This window comes from Spinacia oleracea, chromosome 3, assembly GCF_020520425.1.
Source record: "Spinacia oleracea cultivar Varoflay chromosome 3, BTI_SOV_V1, whole genome shotgun sequence".
Taxonomy (NCBI): domain Eukaryota; kingdom Viridiplantae; phylum Streptophyta; class Magnoliopsida; order Caryophyllales; family Amaranthaceae; genus Spinacia; species Spinacia oleracea.
In genome coordinates this window covers 143008308-143014606 of record NC_079489.1, presented here as the reverse complement: position 1 = coordinate 143014606, position 6299 = coordinate 143008308, and the positions used below count along the sequence as shown (strand labels likewise).

Here is a 6299-nt window from a genome sequence, read left to right as displayed (position 1 = left end):
GGTATTATACTAAATGCACCTTGGTTGAAGCACATATTTCCTTCAATATTGTGCTTATTGTTGGAATATGCTTTATTAGATATATAATTTAATAAAGGTTTGAAAAAACGCGAAACTCAAATTTTATCAAGCCTAGCCACATAAAGAAATTGAAGCTCGATGTAAGTTCGAGCTCGAGTTCGAACTCAGTTAATTATATCCAAAAAAGCCGAGTCATGTTAAATAAAGTTCGGCTCGTGTACACCGCTAGGCATTTCTATATACAAAATCGCAAACATAATTAAACGAATTAACATATATGCGTGCTGCACAAGCCAATAGTATTAAAAAAAAAACTCTTAAATTTCCATTGATAACAGATCTATGTGATTACAAAGCACAAAAGGGAACATCCTCCTTTTTTATTCGTTGATCACAGATCAGAAACCACAAATCACAATCCCAAGAGGGAAGCATTTGTTTTATTAAGTGCATGATCGAAATAAAGACGAACTTAATTAATTGCATAACTCAGATGCTTGCTAGCTGTGTAGCCTGTAGCAAGCAAGCTGAAGCTGGTCGAAGTGACAATTAAGGTAATTGTAGAACCTTGCAACTGCATAAGTACAAGTAACCTGAGCCACAATCTTGCCTCCAAGAATTGGGTCAGTGGTCTCAGCTTTGCTTCCAGAATGTTGGTCCAGTTTCACTTCAACTATGTTCCAATCAACCAGACCTATTGGTCCAGCTTCAACATATATCTGTACGTACAACATATATATTGTCAAAAAAACCTATAAAATATTTAAAAGTACTTTCACTCAATTTGGTTAGTTAATTATATTATATAGTACATACCTTTCCACTTGGGCCATCTACAACAACGATGGATTTACGAGCAGTGGTGTCTTCACCATTAGCATAGACGATTCCCTACTTGACACCTTTAGGAAGGGGTCCGGCCTGGCGCATGGCAACACCAGTGTTAATTGGGAGTGCAGGGAAGTTAGTCAAAGTGCGTCCATTCCAAAAATGAGTCTCCACTTTGTGCACGCGGCCTTTGCTAAAGTTCTTGATATCGGTCGTCAATTCATATTCTCCGGAGTTGTTGGCCTTGGAACTAGCCTCATATTCCTTGGCCTTTGCTTCCAAATCAATTTCCACATCCTCCACTACTTCTGGTGTTACATTAATGTCCGCCATATCCTTTTCTTTTTCTTAATAACCTACAATTAATAAATACATTTTATAATAATAATAATAATAATAATAATAATAATATAATCAACACAGCAACGTACAAAATAGGAAAAATAACTAAAGGGAAATCCCATAACTAGCTTGTACATGCAACATCTTAGTTCCCTAAAGATCGATTATATGAATTAATACTACATATTTGATTTTACCTTAGTCGTCAAAATTAACGCTACATATTTCTACATACTTAATAAAAGTGAAGAGGGAAATTAAATCGGAAAAGTAAATAAGAAACGAGAAGATTACCTTAACTTTGAGATATATAATAATAAGAAATCACGGTGTTGAAGGAGAGATTGTATTATTTGATATATATGAAGCAAAATCGATTGCATATTTATCGAATAAGGCATTCGCAAAGGCACAACTGTACCGAACAAGCTAATGTAAGAATAAGTGTACGTAAAAGACAAGATTTTCTAATCCCATCTCTTTTTTATGGAGTCCCCAATGAATAAGTGCACGTAAAAGCCAAGATTCTCTAATCCCATCTCTCTTTTGTTATGGAGTCCCCAATGAATAAGTGCACGTAAAAGCCAAGATTCTCTAATCCCATCTCTCTTTTGTTATGGAGTCCCCAATGAATAAGTGCACGTAAAAGCTTTTGTAAATGGTTTTGCTTGCCTCCGATTTACCATAATAATATCATTACGTGACACCACTTATTAGGCATAAAGAAAAAATAACCATTATTCTCGATAAAATTTACAAAGTACTTTTTATATTCTCAATAATAAAAGTTACACTAAAAATATATAAGTGACCGTAATAAATCTATTATCTACGTCCGTTTTTATTCTTTACGTTTTCCGTTTTTGGGTGATATTTAAATAAAAAAACGATTCATTTAGCTAGACAAGTATAACACTTAAAGAAAACGGGAAAAGTAAGTAAAAGTATTTTAAGTAATTTTTTTTGTTTGAGTTTTTTGTATGGAGAAAGAGTTACAAAGGGCAAAATTACAAATCATTTACATTATAGCGATTGCATCCCAGATCTTGGTTGCCAACCCCTTAAATATTTACCAACTAACGCAATTAAATTATTTTAAGTATTTTAAATTGACAAGATACTAGGTAGGAGTTAAGGTACACAACTCCTGTAATATAATAGACAAAAAAAAAAGCAATTCGAAATAGAGCACGAGCCCAAAACGTTTTGTTGACACGTATAGAATCATATATTTTCTTATATTGTAGTTATTCATGATAAGATCCTTTTATTAAAAAGGTAAGAAAGGACCCCTAATGTAACCACTTTTAAGTTTATTAATCCTATCTATCATATCAATAATTTTGCATCACGCGGTAAATGAGTAGGAAAGAGGACCACTATAGAATCAATGAGTACTAAATAGAACCACTATAGAATAATTACAATTCTGCATGGGTACGGATATAATCCCTAATAGATTAAGGACACTTCCTAAGTATTTTGCTCGAGTAAATCCCCTAAACTCTACTTTATTTTTAAAGGATTGTTAGTTTAGATTAACATAATACGGGGATGAACTAGTCACTAGAAATCGTGGTTTTAACGACGACAATAATCAGTAGGTTAAGTATTTACCGACGGTCAATTGTCGTAAATGGGTAGTCGTTAAACCTGTAGTATTGAAGTATTCTTGTCTCAACCTATTGAAGTTTTCTTGAACTTTTTATAATCGTCTTATTTTTTCACAACTCCATGTCTCCTTGTCTCAATTTATTGAAGTATTCTTGAACTTTTTATAATTGTCTTATTTTTTTTCTATCATTCTAAATTATATTATATAGTACATACCTTTCCACTTGGGCCATCTACAGCAACGATGAATTTACGAGCAGTGGTGTCTTCACCATCAGCATAGACGATTCCCCACTTGACACCTTTAGGAAGGGGTCCGGCCTGGCGCATGGCAACACCAGTGTTAATTGGGAGTGCAGGGAAGTTAGTCAAAGTGCGTCCATTCCAAAAATGAGTCTCCACTTTGTGCACGCGGCCTTTGCTAAAGTTCTTGATATCGGTCGTCAGTTGATATTCTCCGGAGTTGTTGGCCTTGGAACTAGCCTCATATTCCTTGGCCTTTGCTTCCAAATCAATTTCCACATCCTCCACTACTTCTGGTGTTACATTAATGTCCGCCATATCCTTTTCTTTTTCTTAATAACCTACAATTAATAAATACATTTTATAATAATAATAATAATAATAATATAATCAACACAGCAACGTACAAAATAGGAAAAATAACTAAAGGGAAATCCCATAACTAGCTTGTACATGCAACATCTTAGTTCCCTAAAGATCGATTATATGAATTAATACTACATATTAGATTTTACCTTAGTCGTCAAAATTAACGCTACATATTTCTACATACTTAATAAAAGTGAAGAGGGAAATTAAATCGGAAAAGTAAATAAGAAACGAGAAGATTACCTTAACTTTGAGATATATAATAATAAGAAATCACGGTGTTGAAGGAGAGATTGTATTATTTGATATATATGAAGCAAAATCGATTGCATATTTATCGAATAAGGCATTCGCAAAGGCACAACTGTACCGAACAAGCTAATGTAAGAATAAGTGTACGTAAAAGACAAGATTTTCTAATCCCATATCTTTTTTATGGAGTCCCCAATGAATAAGTGCACGTAAAAGCCAAGATTCTCTAATCCCATCTCTCTTTTGTTATGGAGTCCCCAATGAATAAGTGCACGTAAAAGCCAAGATTCTCTAATCCCATCTCTCTTTTGTTATGGAGTCCCGAATGAATAAGTGCACGTAAAAGCTTTTGTAAATGGTTTTGCTTGCCTCCGATTTACCATAATAATATCATTACGTGACACCACTTATTAGGCATAAAGAAAAAATAACCATTATTCTCGATAAAATTTACAAAGTACTTTTTATATTCTCAATAATAAAAGTTACACTAAAAATATATAAGTGACCGTAATAAATCTATTATCTACGTCCGTTTTTATTCTTTACGTTTTCCGTTTTTGGGTGATATTTAAATAAAAAAACGATTCATTTAGCTAGACAAGTATAACACTTAAAGAAAACGGGAAAAGTAAGTAAAAGTATTTTAAGTAATTTTTTTTGTTTGAGTTTTTTGTATGGAGAAAGAGTTACAAAGGGCAAAATTACAAATCATTTACATTATAGCGATTGCATCCCAGATCTTGGTTGCCAACCCCTTAAATATTTACCAACTAACGCAATTAAATTATTTTAAGTATTTTAAATTGACAAGATACTAGGTAGGAGTTAAGGTACACAACTCCTGTAATATAATAGACAAAAAAAAAAGCAATTCGAAATAGAGCACGAGCCCAAAACGTTTTGTTGACACGTATAGAATCATATATTTTCTTATATTGTAGTTATTCATGATAAGATCCTTTTATTAAAAAGGTAAGAAAGGACCCCTAATGTAACCACTTTTAAGTTTATTAATCCTATCTATCATATCAATAATTTTGCATCACGCGGTAAATGAGTAGGAAAGAGGACCACTATAGAATCAATGAGTACTAAATAGAACCACTATAGAATAATTACAATTCTGCATGGGTACGGATATAATCCCTAATAGATTAAGGACACTTCCTAAGTATTTTGCTCGAGTAAATCCCCTAAACTCTACTTTATTTTTAAAGGATTGTTGGTTTAGATTAACATAATACGGGGATGAATTAGTCACTAGAAATCGTGGTTTTAACGATGACAATAATCAGTAGGTTAAGTATTTACCGACGGTCAATTGTCGTAAATGGGTAGTCGTTAAACCTGTAGTATTGAAGTATTCTTGTCTCAACCTATTGAAGTTTTCTTGAACTTTTTATAATCGTCTTATTTTTTCACAACTCCATGTCTCCTTGTCTCAATTTATTGAAGTATTCTTGAACTTTTTATAATTGTCTTATTTTTTTTCTATCATTCTAAATAATATTATATAGTACATACCTTACCACTTGGGCCATCTACAGCAACGATGAATTTACGAGCAGTGGTGTCTTCACCATCAGCATAGACGATTCTCCACTTGACACCTTTAGGAAGGGGTCCGGCCTGGCGCATGGCAACACCAGTGTTAATTGGGAGTGCAGGGAAGTTAGTCAAAGTGCGTCCATTCCAAAAATGAGTCTCCACTTTGTGCACGCGGCCTTTGCTAAAGTTCTTGATATCGGTCGTCAGTTGATATTCTCCGGAGTTGTTGGCCTTGGAACTAGCCTCATATTTCTGAGCCTTTGCTTCCAAATCAATTTCCACATCCTCCACTACTCCAGGTGTTACATTAATGTCCGCCATATCCTTTCCTTTTTCTTAAATACCTACAATTAATAAATACATTTTAAAATAATAATAATAATAATATAATCAACACAACAACGTACAAAATAGGAAAAATAACTAAAGGGAAATCCCATAACTAGATTGTACATGCAACATCTTAGCTCCCTAAAGATCGACTATATGAATTAATCCTACAGATAATATTTTACCTTAGTCGTTAAAATTAACACTACATATTTCTACATATTTAATAAAAGGGAAGAGGAAAATTATCCGGAAAAGTAAATAAGAAACGAGAAGATTACCTTAACTTTGAGATATATAATAATAAGAAAACACGGAATTGAAGGTGAGAATGTATTACTTGATATACATGAAGCAAAATCAATTGCATATTTATAGACTAGGGCATTCGCAAAGGCACAACCATACTGAACAAGCTAATATAAGAATAAGTGCACGTAAAATTCAAGATTCTCTAATCCCATCTCTCTTTTGTTATGGAGTCCCCAAAGAATAAGTGCCCTTAAAAGCCAAGATTCTCTAATCCCATCTCTCTTTTGTTATGGAGTCCCCAAAGAATAAGTGCACGTAAAAGCTTTTGCAAATGGTTTTGCTTGCCTCCGATTTACCATAATAATATCATTGTGTGACACCACTTATTAGGCATAAAGCAAAAATAGCCATTATTCTCGATAAAATTTACAAAGTACTTTTTATATTATCAATAAATAAAAGTTACACTAAAAATATATAAGTGACCCTAATAAAAT

The 6299-nt window shown here is 33.1% G+C and overlaps 1 long non-coding RNA gene across 2 annotated transcripts; it reads right to left on the bottom strand.

The window, feature by feature from the left end:
- Positions 1-303: 303 nt before the first annotated feature.
- On the bottom strand, positions 304-5974 carry LOC130470557 (uncharacterized). 2 transcript variants are annotated; one of them, XR_008931201.1, is made up of 5 exons: positions 5832-5974; positions 5197-5564; positions 3022-3389; positions 838-1205; positions 304-740 (listed from the first exon to the last, which is right to left on the bottom strand). It is a non-coding gene; the product is annotated as an uncharacterized lncRNA (long non-coding RNA). The 2 variants fall into 2 exon arrangements; XR_008931200.1 differs by lacking the exons at positions 5197-5564; positions 5832-5974 and adding an exon at positions 3661-5092 and having other exon boundaries at positions 309-740.
- Between the last annotated feature and the right edge of the window lie 325 nt (positions 5975-6299).